Below are 18321 nucleotides of genomic sequence, written 5' to 3' on the forward strand. Positions count from 1 at the left end.
ATGGTAAGCTGTTTAAGATGAAGCATTCCATTGAAACCTCCCGATCTGGAGATTAAGGTGGAATTGATATGAATGCTGGTATTATTCTCAGGATGTTGCCACCCCTTGTTCTTCCATCTGTAACTATTTGCATGATGATAATTCCACTGAAGTTGGGGGGGGGGGGGGGGGGTGAGGGGTGGCTGCAATTGCTGCTGTTAAAGAAGCATTGATGGTAGTTCAGTAGTAACCTCTGAACCAGCAGGTTCACTTGAAGTCCCATTCGAGAGATTTGAATATATAATCTAGGATGGCACTGTTGCGCAATACCGATGGAGTGCTACAGTTCAGAGCCAGCAGATTTCAAACACAACTGTAAAATGACCAACTGTTAGGAACAGAAGTACGACCTCAGCACTAAGTTCATTTGTTATAATGTTCATAAATTCATTGTCCCAGCCTGAATCAGCTGAATGTAAAACATCCTATTATAGTATTATTTGAAAGGCTTAAGCAGCCTATGCCCATATGCAGCAAGACCAGGGTAAAATTTAGACTTGGGCTGATGTGTGGCGCAAATGTTGCTTGCCACTTAAGTGTCAGACACTGACTTTCCAACAAGAGAGAATCCAACCAGCTCCCCATGACATTGTCATCACTGAAGTCATGACAGAATTCCCCAATATCAACACCTGGGGGTGGGGAGGAGGGGTAAACTATCAACATACTGTGGCTACAAATGGAACTAGGAGGCTGGGGATTCTGTGATAAATAACTCACCTCCTGATTCCCCAGAGCCTGTCTGCCATCTACAAGGCACAAGTCAGGAGTGTGATGGAATACTCCCCACTTGCCTGGATGGGTGCAGCTCCCACAACACTCAGAAGCTCAACACCATCCAGGACAAAGCAGCCCCACTTGATTGGCACCACGTCCACAAACATTCACTCCCTTCACCACTGACACACAGTGACAGCTATGTGTACTATCTACAGGATACACTGCAGAAACTTACCAAGACTCCTTAGACAGCACCTTCCAAACCCATGACCTCTACCATCTAAAAGGACAAGAGCAACAGATACCTGGGAACACCTGGAAGTTCCCCTCCAAGGCACTCAGCATCCTGACTTGGAACGACATCACTGAATTCCCCACTGTCATTCCTTCACCGTCGCTGGGTCAAAATCCTGGAGGTGGGCAATAAACACTAGGCGATCATTTTGTCTCCTTTCCTCAAGGTAGTAGTTTGGTTTCATCCCAGTGGTGCTGCTGCATGCTGGTACTTGGTGTAAGTAACCATCTTCAGTGAGTGAGTGCGAGTGTGCTATTTTGCAGGGAGCATCTTAGCTTACGTTCATGTGCAGACTTTCCACTGATATCACTGACCAGCAGTTACATATGGAAACCTTGACTGATGTGTTTATTTTTTCTGCCTCTGTCGGAGGCCGTTAGGTACACCTCAGACCAACTAATTCAGCCTTTGTCAAGTTGTCCAGTATTAACTTGTTACTGTCGGCACTTTGGGAAAGGGGCTGGGTCAGGGGTATTTATTTCTACTTGGGCATTACAGAATTCTTTTCCAGCTGGATAGTTGTCGGCAATGTGCCTCTCAGTCAGTGAGAGGCTGGGAGCTCTTACCTTGTTCTCTTGGCTGAGGAAGGTGTATTGTGTGGGGATTATTTTTGTAGCATGGAGGTGAAACAAGCTTCTAATGGTGAAACTTGTTCCAAAATGTTGTTTGTTCGGTATTTGCAAACGGTTCCTGTTTTTTGGGGACAACAATCCGAAAATGATGTTCTTTTTGTTCTATTTTTTATAGGTATGATATCTTCATTCGTGGATTAACCTTCCTGGCCTTGTCTCCAGATTTCTGTGGCTTGAACAAATGATCATTTTATTGTGAACGCCAGCCATTCAATCCAAGCAAGTTAGTGTTATGATTTTTGTCTCTTGAGTACATTAACAAATTAACTGCATAAGGTGATGCAGCATTTGTGCGATGCATTTCTGATACTTTGAGAGGTCTGGCAGCCTTATCAATAATCCCTAAGGTTACCAGTATCTGCAGGGAAATTGCTTCCACCTGGGGAAGCCACTTAAAAATGTCCATCTGTAAGAAGGCACAATAACACAGGAATATTGCTGCTGACATACTGAAAACAACAATGTTATTGTAAATACGTTTTTAAATGTGAAAAAACTAAAAAAAAAAAGTTAATTTTATTCAACTATTCTGTTCTCATTGTTTCTCCCACCCCAACAATCGTCTCTTTGATTTTTAAAGATAAAATACTGCGGATGCTGGAATCTGAAACAAAAACAGAACATACTGGAAAATCTCAGCAGGCCTGACAGCATCTGTGGAGAGAGGATAGAGCCAACATTTAAACATTCAGACCTGCTGAGATGTTCCAGCATTTTTTGTTTTTCTCTTTTTGATTTTGTGTAATTGATGATTTTAGTTTTCCTCTTCAACAGATTCATTAACCTCTTCTGGATGTTGCTTTGTTGGTTTGTTGTGATGTTTACTCCTAGTCTTGGGAGTGGTGTATTCCGGGGAGAGGAAACCAGGGAATAGTAACTGTAGGGGACCACAACCATTGTGTAACAGGAGACGGAGGGGTGGAGGATACTAGCAAGTGAAGCACAACAAAGATTGAAAATATCAGAGACTCTCAGGGGCCTATTGGCCCAAGATATGTTTGAGGGCTTGCCTGGCCAGTGGAGCTGGGTCTGCTTTCATCAGAAAGCTGTCTCATTGGACTCAAAACATTAACTGTTTCCCTTTCCATAGATGTTGCCAGACTTGCTGAGTTTTTCCAGCATTTTCTGTTTCTTTTTAAATTTCCGATTTCCAACTTCTGCAAAATGTTGCTTTTATTGTGCAAATATCACCTCCGGGAATGTAACTGAACTCAGGATCTCACCTCACGACTGAAGGAAAATTCTTGGAAGGGATTTGTAACACGCATTGACTATATGAATCCAACACAAAGGAGTTAGTTTTGAGTGTGTTTACCTTGTCAGGATGTTTTTAGCTGGATAAAGTGGGCTTTGTGAAGGACCACAGTTGTTGCACAAATCACTTGGGGATGAGGTTTTAAGACATTTGAGTGGCTTTGTGGCAGTTTCTTCTTGACTAGTGGCTTTGATACAAATTGAGCTTTTCCATCCTTGCCTATGTTTGAGTGAATCAGATTGACTTGCAAGTGGTTAATTGAGGTAATCGACCGAATGTGCCTCGTGTGACAGAATGAAAGGTGTTATGGGTGGATGTTAAGCTGGAAATTATATTTGGGTTAATATTTACCAATCTACCTGTTTTGCTGTGTCTCCAGCGAATGTCATTTGATAAAAGCTTGACCTGATCAAAAATCTTTGTACATTAATTGGACTGTTTCGCTGTCCCCAGATTAGTGACGTGGAGGGAAGAACTGAAGAAACACCATCTTCGAAAAGTGGTGCTTGGCAAAGCATTTTTTTTGTCTGTTTGCAAATACATGACCCAGTGATGCATGTTTTGTCAAAATGTCCATCGGATATACAATAATAGTTCTCTCTGCCTGAGCAAGCAGTTTTTGACAAAAACCTTCTGAAATTATGAAGCCTGTTTAACTTTATTGGCACAGGTTTTGAGAGTGTAAACACAGTGAAACTTTCAGCAACACTGTCATCATGACTGTGAAAATGACAGCAGCTTCTGGCCTCCACATGTGCAGTTAAATGTGGAGATTTAATTTACTGCTCAGCCACATGGGGTGCTGTTGAAATTCTCACCAATGGCAATCTGTTCAAATTTCCCCTTGACCGTATAACTTCACCATATAACTTCACTTGTTAATGAAGCGTAGCTAGGTTTTTAATCATGTTAAGTCATAACTGCTGTCAAAGAGTCTCACTGGCCTTTGAAAACTATTAAGATCCAAGCCAGAAACTGCAAGGTGCTTTGTGAAATTAGCCTAAACCCTAAGTTTTACATTTGAATTTGGCATTACAGTGAGCATAAAGTATTTCACTTCAGGTATGATTTGAGTGACCCACTAGGGAGCTTTTATCAAACAAAGTTAATTTAAGAACACAGTTAAAATATAATAAGATTTAGCATAACTTTTACCAATTACAAGAACTATGCACAACACAGTATAAACCTTAATAGCTATGATGTTCCAAGTCAAACAACATCCCAAAGACACACACCCCTTTCTGGACTTGGCACAAAAAGCAAGTATGTTCACGTGGTGCTGGATTTTGCAGCTTTTTAACGCCACTGTGAATTAGTCCTTTGAATGTTGGATCAATTCCCAATCCTGAAACTTCCCAAAAATCTTCTAGAAAGAGAGAGAGAAAGACTGCCTCCTTCCACCAGCTTCTAAACAGCAACTAACATAGAACACTGCAGCACAAACAGGCCCTTCGGCCCACAAGTTGCACCGATCATATCCATACCTACCAGGCCATAGAACTATCTGTAACTCCCAATCCCATTAAATCCCATGTACTCATCCAGAAGTCTTTTAAAAGACCCCAGCGAGTTCGCCTCTACCACCACCGATGGCAGCCGATTCCACTCACTCACCACCCTCTGAGTGAAAAACTTACTCCTGATGTCTCCTCTGTACTTGCTCCCCAGCACCTTAAACCTGTGTCCTCTCATAGCGACCATTTCAGTCCTGGGAAATAGCCTCCGAGAATCCACCCTATCAACGTTTTATAAACCTCTATCAGGTCGCCTCTCAACCTTCGTCTCTCCAGGGAGAAGAGACCTAGCTCCCTCATCCTATCTTCATAAGGCATGCCACCCAATCCAGGCAACATCCTTGTAAATCTCCTCTGCACCCTCTCAATAGCTTCCACATCCTCCTAAACTGAAACTAAAAACTTGGACTTTTCTGTGGAAAAAAAGGCCAGCTATCACATGTCCTGGCAGTCCTCCCCTAATCAAGCCCCACTCAGCAATCCCCAGAGGAACTTAAAACCTCAGTATACTGCATTTAGTCCAGTATAAAATAAACATGATGTCATTTATGCTGCCTCAGTAACAATACAGGACACCAGTTACAGACAAAACAGTGCCAATAATATGGTAGGAGATACTTGAAAAACTGAAAAGAAACGTGATCAAAAATGTATTTTTTAAATGCGCAGTAACATCACAAAACTAATTTTATATTTGTGCAATAAATTGAAGCTGCTTCAATAAAATCATGGCTGAATTTTTACCTTATTCCACCTCCCTGCACTCTCCCCATATCCCTTAATTCCCTTCATATCCAACATTCTATTCATCTGCATCCTGACTATACACAACCATGGAGCATCCACAGGCCCCTAGAGTCCAGAGTTCCAAAGATTCACAATATTTTGAATCAAGAAGTTTCACTCGTCTTAGTCCTAAATAGCTGATCCCTTATTCAGAAACTGTTCTAGGCATCCTGGTCAGGGGGATCATCCTCACATTTACATCTCTCGGGTGGTTCAGCACAGCGGGCCGGGAGACTTGAGAATTGTGGTGCCTAGCGGGGAGCCTGTGAAACGGCCTCCACGATTCTCTGGTAACTGGATTTCCAGTGCTGTCAGCTGCGTGCCAGAAATTGGCATGGAGCTGTGTAATTTATACAAAACGCATTTCAATATCCGTTAAATATCATCAGGCCTGGGACTGAAATCTCTGGGCTGGGCCCTCTTTCCCCCAGTCACGTGTTTCAGTCCAGCAGGGTTTACAGTAGATCCCCACTTGCGCGAGCTGGTGGCCCGACTCTGCTGGAATTGATTGGGGGGGGGGCAATCGGGGCTCCCTAGAAGGTCAGGCGGAGGTGGGGGTAGTGGAACCCCATGGGCATTGGCACCTTGGCAGTGCCAGCCTGGGCCCCCTGGCACTGCCCAACGGGAAAAGTGCCGATCCCCATTGGCAGTGCCAAGGGGGCAGGTCCTAATTTGTTTGGGGGGGGGTGGGGCGTGATTGGTGGGGGATGGTAGGGTCTCGCTGCCACTGTGCAGTAGAGCTGAGTGACAGAGGGAGGGAGTAATGGCGGGGGGGGGGGGGGGGGTCGTGCTGCCTGCTGGGGTGTGGATGTGGGGGGAGTATTGGGTCTGCTGGGGGGGGGGGGGGGGGGGTCGAGACTGGCCTGGGCATGTTTGGGGGGTGGGGAGGGGAGGGTCAGTGATCAGGCTGTGGGGGATCGGAGGGGCAGCATTGCAGGTGTCACGGGTCTGGCCAGCGATCTTGGCATTGTTAGATCGGCATATTGCGCAGTAGCCTGCTCAGTGCTATGCTGGCGGCCTCTCTGGGGGAATAGGCCCCGCCCACTGATTTACACGAGTGCACTCCGTGATGCACAGAGTGAGAGATTCATTTTTAAACTCCCGCCCAAAAAACCAGCAGGATTTACTCCAGTTTTTACCCGAATTCAACACATTTTTTTTGGGAGAATCAAACCCCCCCCCCAATATTCCCTGGAGGGATTATAAACACAGTCTGCTCATTCTCTCCTTGAAGGATAATGCCCCTCAGCCCCTCATTCCAGAATGAACCATTGTTGCACTCCCTCTAAGACGAGCATATCCATACTTGGGTAAGGAGATCAAAACTCCTTATCCAACTATATCCAGGTATGTCTTACCAAGAGCCTATTCAATTATAGTAAGACTTATTTACTGTTCCACTCTAATGCCTTTTTAATAAAGGCAGACACCATGGCAGCTGGCAAAATTAAAAATTTCAATGAATAAAACTATAATTCAAAGCTTGTCTCTGTAATGGTGATTGATATCATTGATTGTCCTAAGGACCCATCTGGGTCACGAATGTCCCTTAGGGAAGGAAATCTGTTGTCCTTACCTGGTCTGGCCTACGTGTGACTCCAGAGCCACAGCAATGCAGTTGACTCTGCACTGCCCTCTGAAATAATCAGTTCAAGGGCAATTCAACAAATGCTGACTTTGCTAATGGCGTCCATATTCTATGACAGAATAAAGCAAAACAAAATACCATTGACCTTCCTAATTGCTTGTTATATCTGCCTATAAATGTTCTATGATCTTGTGTATAAGGAAATCCAGGTCCCTCTGAATTCTGATCCGAGTCAATTTAATCCATTATGATACAAATGCCATTCTTATTTTAAAATTTCTTATGCTATTTCTCTTTGTTGTATGTCCCAATCTTTATTTTTGATTAAAATTGATGAGTGAAGATTGATCAATGCACTTTCACAGAAACATAGTATCCTTACAGTGCGGAAGGAGGCCATTTGGCTCATCAGATCTGCACCAACTCTAACTGCATCTTACCCAAGCCCAGCCCCTCCCGTAACCCCAGGCACTTACCCTGCTAACTTACACATCTTGGGACAATTTAGCATGGCTAATCCACCTAACCTACACACCTTTGGACACTAATGGGCAATTTAGCATGGCCAGTCCACCTAACCTGCACATCTTTGGGCTATGGGAGGAAACTGGAGCACCCAGAGGAAATCCACACAGACGTTGAGAGAACGTGCAAGCTCCACACAGATAGTGAGCTTCAGGAATCTAACCTGGGTCCGTGGTGCTGTAAGGAGCAGCACTAACCACTGTGCTATTGTGTCTTCGTGATCTGTTTCCTGGTTTTCTTTCCAAGAATTCTTCAGTGTGATTGGCTGTTGAGCCTGCTTGATGACATTACTGTAGCTTCTGATGACCTGTGACCTGGAAGCCATACAATAAGGAAAATTTGTAATTTCTTTTAAAAGGTATAATTGTTTTTTAAAAAAGTTTGAAAAAGACTTTTGCAACTTTGTATCAATTGTAAAGGAATTATTGTAATTTTCTTGAATAATGAGAAATACTGGTCCACGTGACTCTTGATGTGGAAGGGAGTTGAGAAAGAAGCTGTGTAGCTGATAGAAACAGAGGAGAGTTACAAGCTGGAGATTGAAGGCAATCGATGTACAGATGTAGATGCAAAGAGGAAATGCAGAGACAGAAAGAGGAACACACACAATTCTTGCGAGAAGAAGCAGCAAATCAGGAAGAGGTCAATTTTTCTGTTTGCCTGAAAAAGCAACAGAAGTCTTGGAGCTCGACTGTGCGAGCTGGCTTAAAAAGGTCTAAAACCTGGAAAGCTACATGAATAGGTCAGAGATACTAAAGAGTTTTCCCAAATGTGGCCAAACAGTGAACTGGGGTCTTGGTTAGTCAGTTAAAATGGAATTTTGGAAAGGTACACTAATAGCACTGTCTCATCTCCCAAGGGAGAGAAAGGGTTTGTAGAAGTATGCCTTGCTGATTTTAATTGACAGGACTCCTGACCCACCCTGTGTGAATAAAGAATAGCGTATTGTGGAATTGTGCATCCTCATAGTGCCATCGATGATTTAAGGTGAAATTTTCATTTTTATTGCAGTCTCACTTGCCTGTTAACTCACGTGTAATTTGCATTGGTTCTAATTCGTATTCAAGTAAGTGCTACAAAAGGTGGAATCTCGTTAGTAATTTCTTCATTTTGGGGGCCCATGACAGATTCTGATTGCACAAGAGGTGAAAAGCACTCTATAATGCTGACTGCAAAATTCATGCTATGATGTGTGAAGCACAAGGAAGGACCACTTTAATAGAATAATAATTGCTGGGATCTTTTGTACACTTAAGTTCACTATAAAGTAGTTAGCAGTTATGAATCCACTGCAAACCATTCTTTTCAAGATGCTAGAAATTATGTTTTAATACTTCAAAAATGTAACATGAAGCTTTGACTTCAACAATTGGCAGTCATGTTTGGCATTTGTAATTATGTACATAAAATATGAATTGGCATTATTTCTGTGGCCTGTCTTTGTAGTATCGTATAGATTTGGACCTTACTATAGCAGCGGTTATCACTGTTTCCTCACAGTGCCAGGGATCTAGGCTCAATTCTGGCCACGTGTGCGCGTCCTCCCCCTGCCCCAGTGTCGGAGATTAGCAGAGTAAATACATGGAGTTATGGGGTAAGGGCCCAGGCTGGATTGTTGTCACTGCAGACTCGATGGGTCAAATGGCCTCCTGTACTGTAGGGATTCTGTGAAACACGCTGCTGTGTCAATAACTGAAATACCGGGTTGGGTGGAAAAGTTAATCTACCAGGCACCTTTTAAAATTCATTTTTTATCCTGATTTCCATTAATTCTTTTCTGGATTTTATTTCGGGTGGTGAATGAGTTTTAAGGGGGAAAAAGAAGAATTTCTTTGGAATGTGAGGCCTTTGTGTCACCCCCCTCATCACCTTTCCGAAGTTTGTGGAAATTTCTCATCGTAGTCTTGCTACAAGTGAAGCCTGAAGAATAATCCAAATTGTATCTGTGACGTCAGCATGTATATTGCAAACTGTGCTGCAGTCAAAAGTGAACATGCTTCTCCAGACTTGATTTCCGGCAGGAATGGAAATAAAAGCTGTGCAGTTTGGCTTGTTTTGAAGAAAGCTGGATTATCTTTGAGAGGGCAATATTTTTCATTGCAGCAAGCATCAAATCTTGAATTGCTAACCAGTTATTGAGCAAGGGCAGCAGTGCACCGACAGTGGCCACACTGGTTGTCCCTATGATCATCAATCAAGCCCACATTGCTATCTCACACTAAAGGATTATCAACTAAAATACGATTGCAATTGTTTCCCTCTGTGTGATCTTCAATACTTTTTCATATCCTGCCATCACAGTGACAGCTAAGCGGCTGGAGCTGTAACATTAAAATTAGGTTCTTCAGTTTGGCATTGAATTTAAATCAAACTAGCTATTTTCTCCCCGTCTCCTCCGGGTGCTCCAGTTTCCTCCCATAGTCCAAAGATTTGCAGGTTAGGTTGATTAGCCATACTAAATTGCCCCTTAGTGTCAGGGGGATTAGCATAGTAAATATGTGGGTTACGGGAATAGGGCCTGGGTGGGATTGTGGTCGGTGCATACGCAATGGGCCGAATGGCCTCCATGATTCTAAGTGAGAATTTGATGATGAGTCCCATTAAAAGTGGTGTCCATTGGCAGCCCTTTAACAATTGACAGAAAAAAAATTTTAAAGGTCCCACTCTCACCTGGGTCTAAGGTTGGTGGAGACACTTGATTCTAGAGTAGAAACATGTAATGATGGAGAGGCTAACAACAAATTGTGCAATTGCATCACAGGACCACCAGTATTTTTTTTCTCAATTCAGAATGAAAACAGCCCTCAGGATTGTCAAGTCCGGATGTAAGCCTGGTGGTTGCATCACATGACTTCTCGCACCTTGCAGGCCCTTTCCCTTAAACAACCATTCTCCTCATCTCCAATATTTTTATAACAATAATGTTAACAGGAAGTGGGGCGAGGGGAAACTTAAAGAACAATGTCCCAATGGTATTTTCATCCTTTGATTTGATTTATTATTCTCACAAGTATTGGCATACAGTGAAAAATTTATTTATTATTAATGTCACAAGTAGGCTTACATTAACACTGCAATGAAGTTACTTTGAAAGTCCCCTCATCACCACACTCTGGCGCCTGATCGGCTACACTGAGGAAGAATGTAGCACGGCCAATGCACCTATCCCGCACATCTTTCGGACTGTGGGAGGAAACCCCCACAGACACAGGGAGAACGTGCAGTCTCTACAGAGACAGTTACCCAAGGGCAGAATTGAACTCAGATCGCTGGTGCTGGAGGCAGCAGTACTAACCACTATGCAGCCGTGCTGTACAGACAAAACATGCCTTTCATAGAGTACATGGGGAGAAGGAGCTGTCTTGCATGCCTTTGATACACAGTCCACTTTTCACAGGCATACGGGAGGGTAGTGAGTACCATGGCGCTGTAGACCTTCAGTTTTGTTGCTGGGCTGATTCCTCGATGTTCCCATACAGTGGAGCGCAGTCTACCAAAAGCAGAACTTGCCTTTGCTATTCTGCAGTTAACTTCTGCATCAATAGTCACTGCTTGGGAGAGGGTGCGCTCAAGACAGCTCAATCATTTCCACATGACTTGTCTCCGCAGAATATTACGCATCAGATGGCAAGACAAAGTACCAGACACAGAAGTTCTCTCTAGAGCAAGTCTACCATCAGTCCACACACTGCTGATGAGAGCGCAGACCTGGTGGGCAGGTCATGTCATCTGTATGTCAGATGAGCGCATACCCAAGCAGCTCCTTTTTGGGGAACTCTCTGCTGGTAGACGCTTGCATGCAGGGCAGAAGGAACGTTACAAAGACACACTCAAAGCCTCCCTGAAGTCGCTTGACATTGACACAACCACCTGGGAAACGCTGGTACAAAACCGCCCTACCTGGCGCTGCCTCATCCACAAAGGCTGTCAAGCTCACGAAGCAAGGTGTATTACTGAAGCACAACTTAAGCGCGAGCTGCGCAAGTCCAGAGCCACCAGCGCAACAACTACAGTGTCTACACAAGTCTGTCCAATATGTGCCAGGACGTTCCATGCCCGAATTGGCCTGATCAGTCACCTTCGGTCACACTGCAACCAGCCTCAAAATGACTAACGGTGTCGAGGTCCTCGTCGATGACGATGGACGAACGACAGGGGAGGAAAGGAAAGGGTGCAGAATGTGGTGTTGCAGTCATTGCTAGAGTGTAGAGAAAGATCAACTTAATATTTGTTTTATTATTGTCACATATATTGGGATACTATTATTTCTTGCGCGCTATACAGACAAAGCATACCGTTCATAGAGAAAGAAAGGAGAGGGTGTAGAATGTAGTGTTACAGTCATAGCTAGAGTGTAGAGAAAGATCAACTTAATGTAAGGCAGGTCCATTCAGAAGTCTGATGGCAGCAAGGAAGAAGCTGTTCTTGAGTCAGTTGGTATGTGATCTCAGACTTTTGTATGTTTTTCTCAACAGAGCATGGTGGCAGAGAGAATGTCTGGGATGCATGTGGTCCTTGATTATGCTGGTTGTTTTTCCCAGTGGGAAGTGTAGACAGAGTCAATGGATAGGCTGGTTTGCGTGATGGACTGGGCTACGTTCACAACCTTTTGTAGTTTCTTACTTGGGCAGAGCAGGAGCCATAATAAGCAGTGATACAACCAGAAAGGATGATGATCTTAATCTCTGGGAGATAAATTTTTGTTTGTGACAATCCCTGACCCCCACTGATCAACTTCTGTACTATTTTCCCACTGCACAAACACCAGAGACAGTTTACAACTAAACTGCTTCTGCTTAGCATTCGTGGGCCCAGATCAATATTTAGGAGGAAAATCCAAGGGATCCCTTGAATAGTCAAATGCACAGATTTACATTGCAACCAGTAATTTATTTATACATGTTTTCTGGGCAGAAATTTGACTTCACCTGATTCAGAAACTTTTAAGTAGCAACTCATTGTGGAAGCAAACAAGGTTTGTGTCTGAAGTCAAAAAAGTAAACTTCACATTACCCAAAGGTTCAGCAATGGAAGAAATTCTGCTCTGTAAACAGGAAAGGATATCCCGAAGCATGGTACATCAGCAAGACCATGCAAACGCTATGACGACGGTTGAATGAACACCACTCAACAATCACCAGGCAGGAGTGTTCCCTTTCTATCAGGGAACACTTCAGCGGTTAAAGGTATTCAGCCTCTGATCTTCGGGTAAGTGTTCTCCAAGGTGGGCTTCATGACACACAGCAATGCAGAATTGCTGAGCAGAAACTGATAGGCAAGTTCCACACACGTGAGGACGGCTTCAACTGGGATCTTGAGTTCACGTCACACTACCTGTAACTATTTAGTCTGGGGTTGCAAAATCTTACTAACTGTCCTGGCTTGAGCCAATTCACACCTCTTTAACCTCCCCCTCTCCATTTGTATTGTCAGCACCTGTAAAGACTCGCATTCCAACCATTATCTTGTAATTGAGTCTGTCTTCATATGCAATGTTTGTGAACCCAACTCTTCACTCATCTGATGAAGGAGCAGCGCTCTTAAAGCTCGTGCTACCAAATAAACCTGTTGTACTTTAACCTGGTGTTGTGAGACTACTTACTGTATTCACCCCAGTCCAACACCAGTATCGTCATGCCTGTAAACAGAGGAGCTTTTATAAAATGGATATATTGAGGTGAAAGCCTCATGGTGCTTGGCATCAACCAGGCTGAAAAAAGTAGGAGAGAAGATGAAATAAATAATGAAGCAGCCATCATTCATGTCAAGCACTGGTTTTGCATTTAAAAAGTATCTTTTGTGACCTCAAAAGAACGTCATAGCCTATCAGCTTCTAATGAAGTGTGGGTACTGTTTCCACTGAGCTTGAAAGTTTTGTACAACAAGGTCCCACAAACAGAGATAAATGGCAGTTATTCTGTTTTGGAAATATTGGCTGGAGGAAGAATGTTGGACCAAAACACTGGGAGAGTCCCCTGCTCTTCAGATAAGTGCCATGATATCTTTTGCATCCACCTTAACAGGCTGACAACACAAGAATTTGATGTGGCACCGTTCAGTGAAGAACAGGAAGTTCATAGGATCATTGAATCCCTATAGTGCAGAAGGAGGCCATTCAGCTCATCGAGCCTGCACTGACTCTTAGAGTTATGGGCAGCACAGTGGTAAGTGCTGCTGCCTGTCAGCGCCAGGGTCCCGGGTTTGATTCCTGGCCTTGGGTTACTGTTTGTGTGGAGTTTGCACATTCTCCTTGTGTCTGCATGGGTTTCCTCCGGGTGCTCTGGTTTCCTCCCAAAGTCCAAAAGATGTGCTGGTTAGGTAGATTGATAATGCTAAATTCTCCCTCAGTGTATACACCAGAGAGTGGCGACTAGAGGATTCTCACAGTAACTTCATTGCCGTGTTAATGTAAGTCAATTTGTGACAACAATAAATAAACTTAGTTCATCTTGCCCATGCTTTACCTTGTACCCCCCACACATTTATCATGGCTAATCTCCCTGACCTGCACATCTTTGGACACTAAGGGGCAATTTAGCATGACCAATCCACCTAACCTGCGCATCTTTGGACTGTGGGAGGAAACTGAAGCACCTGGAGGAAACCCATGCAGACATGGGGAGAAGAAGCAAACTTTCCACAGTCACCCAAGGCTGGAATTGAACTCGGTCCCTGGCAATGAGAGGCAGCACACCACTGTGCCACCTTAAATGTCTGCGTATCCTGGTCAATTTTATTTTCTTGAGCAAAGCTATCAAAACCAATTAAATTAATTAATTAAATTACTATTTGTGGGACCTGGCTGAGCATAAAGTTACCATCACATTTGCCTCAATCAGCTTGCAACAAAATTCAGTGCCTGTGACCAACTTTGGCATGTTTCAAAGTATCAGGTGTGATATAAATGAAAGTTCTTTATGTTGGATTCCAATTGCTAACATATAGAAAGCAGCCAGATGCAGCAACTCATCACCCATTCATTAAGCATCACTGTCTACATTTAGCTGCTGTGTATGGCAATGCCTTTGGCAGATCAGTCTTGACAGCTGGTGTAACTTCTGTGCAGAGGTCTCTTCCTCGTAATTTTTGGTTCATTGCGTATATCGCTACAGTGTATACAAATGAAAAGGCATATCTTCAAATGCTCGGCATCACCTCTATGTAGCCGCAACAGGAATTTTTATTTGAGGGTTTGGGGCAGATGGTCAGTTTTCGGGCCAGGCTGGTGCAAAGGCACAGGCCCCTATCTCTATATAATGGGCCCAGAATATCTTCTGTGACACTGCATATCTGCAATGCCATTACTGCATTTTCCATGTTACCCTCCACGTCTGAAGGTGGGAGGAGGTGTTTTTGCCCCTTTTTGTTAGCATGTTTTTAAGCAGTATATCTCATAAATCAATGGCCAGATTTCAACAAAACCTGTATGCAGATAGCGTGTAGTCCAAATCGCATTTTGCATAGATCTGGATCCTGCAATTTTAACGGGTCTGTTAACATTGGGAGCTGGGACAAATTGGCTTTTTGAAAGAATGTTGTGATTTTAGAACATTTTGGATTGTGAGTATGGGGAGCATGCGGGAGTATGGTGTTGAGATATCAGCCGTCGTCATGTTAAACAGTGGACCAGGCTCGAAGGGCTGAATGGCCTACTTTTGTCCCTACTTTCTACATCTCAATTGCTGTGGTGCAATTTGTTGCAGCTGCCAAATGTTGAGCAGAATTTTCAGAGCAGGTTATTGGATGTGGATTGAGCTGAAGCTTCCTTAGTGAGATAGAATATCTTAATAAAAGCATTTCTTTTTTTCCACCTTTGCCTAGTTGAGGCTGTCTAACTAGAATGAAAAGCCTCAAGGAAGAGCTGTGTAATTGTAATAACATTGAGTTCATGCAGTGTGACAGAGGCCTGTGCTGTACAGATGGTCCTCTTCTCTCGTTTGGACATGTGCTCACTGAAGGTAGGCTGCACCCTGCGCCATTGCTACTACCAGTTATTTGAAGAATGACAGCCCCTTTAACGACTGGAGGCCTGATTTTGATGATAGTTGTCTCCTTCATTTTGCATAGATGTTTTTGAGTATGTTTTCAATTAGTGTTCTGGCTTAGATTTAATTTTGTGGAGCAGAAGCAACATGAAGCAGGGTATTGACTCTGAGGACATGTTTCAGAAATAGCTCAAAGAGAAAAATAGGAGGCACTTTGAAAGGTAAAATCCAATTAGAATTGATAGAAGGATCACTGAGCCAATCTTGATGTGATCAATGATAGTAAGAGCGGTATTTTAAGCAACATTTTTCAGCTGTTACCGATACACGGTGATTTTGTTTTTACAGCGAGACAGTTTTAATTGGAACGGTGAATCTTGCTCTATCGTTGGTTGGCAACCAGACTTGCTAATATTAGGATTGGCTGCACAATAACTAGACAAGACTGGGATTTGAAAATAATTTGTATACCAGGGAGATTGCCAGGATTTGGTATTGTGATGTATCTTTTATGACTGTCATTCCAAATCATTTCTATCTCAGACCAATTATACTTCCTGGCAAAGCTAAAGTTACCAAGCTTGGACCCTCTCCACACCATTCCCTGGAAGAAATTTCAGAGCACCTTCTGTTAATATTGTTATTAGCTACCAGAAAGTACACATGCGGTCCAAGGTGACTCCCCTGTCATCTTGGATTATTTATTTACTTCCCTTTTTCCCTGTGAGTAAGCACAAAGCCTCCATTTGGATCCCCCTATTGCTCAAGTTCTTTATTTTCCACTTGTCTTCAATTGCCTGTACCCTAAAGCAGCCATATTGTAAATAGTGCCAATTTACTTTTTAATGCAAAGACATTACTATCATGTAAAGAAACCTTAGACAAAGAGAATTCTGTTGACAGCTGTGTGTAGGTGGCTGCAGCTCATTCCTATGAGTCATCACTGCTGAATCTCATTTTAAAAGATTGTGGAGCATTTGTTCTTCCTGTTATAAGAAGTCCAGTATAATAGACACAAAACATTCAGAATGACTTTACTGCTTTTACTCCTGTAGCAAACTTCTTAAGCTCAGTGATGTACTCTGTTAGGCACCCAAAGCTAGTTTTAAGGGATTTATATTTGTATGGGTAAACAATAGAAATAAGATCTCGTTTTAGGTGAGTTTAATTTAGTGTTTCTGTGCTTGAAAGAAACTTATAGTTAAATTCCATGCTGAACAAAGGTGGAAAAGTATTTGTGTTGGAGTTAGTTTCAGTTCCAGCTGAGATAACATTGTGTTTAGAAAGCTACAGGGTGAAGAAAGTTAGTTGTTTAGCAACTGGACAGGCTCTCTAAGGGGCGCAGAAGTTCTCTTTGTTCATTAGTTTTTAGCTAAAAGTTAGAAGCAGTTGGCAACAAACAATGGAGCAGTAAACCACTCTCAGCCCTGCTAAGAGAGATGAAGAGGAACTAACTCTTTTAGCATTGCTGTAAGAAAAGTCCTTCAATGCAGTCCAAAAGAGAGAACACTGGAAAATCTCAGCAGGTTTGGCAGCATCTGTAAGGAGAGAAAAGAGCTAATGTTTCGAGTCTGATGATCTTCTGTTAAAGCCTTTTTTTTTGGAGAAAATGGGATGAGTTAAAGTAAAAGTTGTTGAGAGAACGAGTTCAATCAGGCAGAGGAGAGTGGTGGTGGATGGGAATTGTTCAGGTCTCTTTTCAAGGAAGAAGTGAAGAGCGCTCAGGCCATCCTGGTGTGGGATGGAGGTGTAGAGAGATTGCACATCCATGATAAATAGGAGGCGGTTAGGGCCTGCGAACTGGAGGCTGTTAATATGATGCAGGGCATCAGAGGAATCCCAGATGTAGGTGGGGAGGGAATGGGCCAGAAGGATGGAGTCAAGATAAGAGGAAATAGGTGGGGCAGGAGCATGCTGACACAATGGGCCTACCAGGACAGTCCTTTTTCTGGATTTTGGGAAGTAGGTAGAAGTGGGTGTCTGGGATTGGGAGACTGAGGTTGGAAGCTGTGGAGGGGAGGTATCTGGAGGAAATGAGGTTGGTGATGGTGTTGGAGATAATGGCTTGATGTTCAGTGGTGTGCTCATTGTCCAGGGGGAGGTAGGAGGAAGTATCTGCGAGGTAGAGGTCAGTATGCCAGATGATAACACTCCCTTTATCAGCAGGTTTAATGACAAAGTTGGGTTTGGACATGAGGGAGCGAAGAGAGGAATGTTTGAAAGGAGAGGTTGGAATGGGTGAAGAGGGCAGAAAAAATAAGATAACCAATGTCTCGTCGACAGTTCCCAGTGAAAAGATTGAGGGCAGATAATTGTCGCAGTCAGGGTGTCCAACTGGAGGCAGAATGCCCATCTGTGGAACGGGGGGTGGACTCTTGCCCAAAGAAGTGGGCACAGAGACGAAGGCAACGGAAGAAGAGTTCAACACTGTAATCGAGCAATGGTTCGGACAGCTAGTTAAAAAGCTGGAGCAATGAAGAAAAGTTTCTAGAAGGTCTGGAGTTCAAGAGAACAAATAAGAAACTGGGAAATAGGACAGGATTCTGTTCAGGGATACCAGACAAAACTGAGAAGAAATCAGTTGGTTGGGATACTAGCGGAGGCGTTTTCTAAAAGTAAATCTAAAGTTTGAAATGTCTTGCTGTTGCCTATAAGCAAATTATAAAGTGTTGACTGGGTATCAGAACAGTCAAAACCTGAAAGGGTTAATCTAAAATCCTGGTACGGAGTTGGTGCTAAAAGTGGAGCGGAAGCTCTCATCAAACAGGTCTTTTGGAAAGAGTAAACTGGAGTTTGGAATGCGGATCTCTAAGTGAATGCATTGCTACGGGAGAAAATGTTAGTGTATTTTGGAAGTGGACTTTGGAAACTTTCATGTAACAATCATCTGGGAGTACTCTGAGGAGAAATCTGCAAACCCTAACTTTGTGTGCTAATGAGACCATGGTAGCTTCAAACTCACTGTGTCATTGATGTTAA

The 18321-nt window shown here is 43.3% G+C and overlaps 1 protein-coding gene across 10 annotated transcripts in view; it reads left to right on the forward strand.

The window, feature by feature from the left end:
• r3hdm2 (R3H domain containing 2) overlaps positions 1-18321 on the forward strand; it is a 304603-nt gene that overhangs the window by 59740 nt on the left and 226542 nt on the right. For 9 of the 10 annotated variants that reach the window (XM_080218004.1, XM_080218002.1, XM_080218006.1 and 6 more), the window contains exon 2: positions 1802-1909. The gene's annotated coding sequence lies outside the window, so the exon portion shown is untranslated. Of the gene's footprint in view, positions 1-973; positions 1176-1801; positions 1910-18321 lie in introns of those variants that run through there. The other variant, XM_080218003.1, reaches the window with a different exon arrangement.

This window comes from Carcharhinus amblyrhynchos, chromosome X (assembly GCF_965287045.1).
Source record: "Carcharhinus amblyrhynchos chromosome X, sCarAmb.v2.hapA, whole genome shotgun sequence".
NCBI lineage: Eukaryota > Metazoa > Chordata > Chondrichthyes > Carcharhiniformes > Carcharhinidae > Carcharhinus > Carcharhinus amblyrhynchos.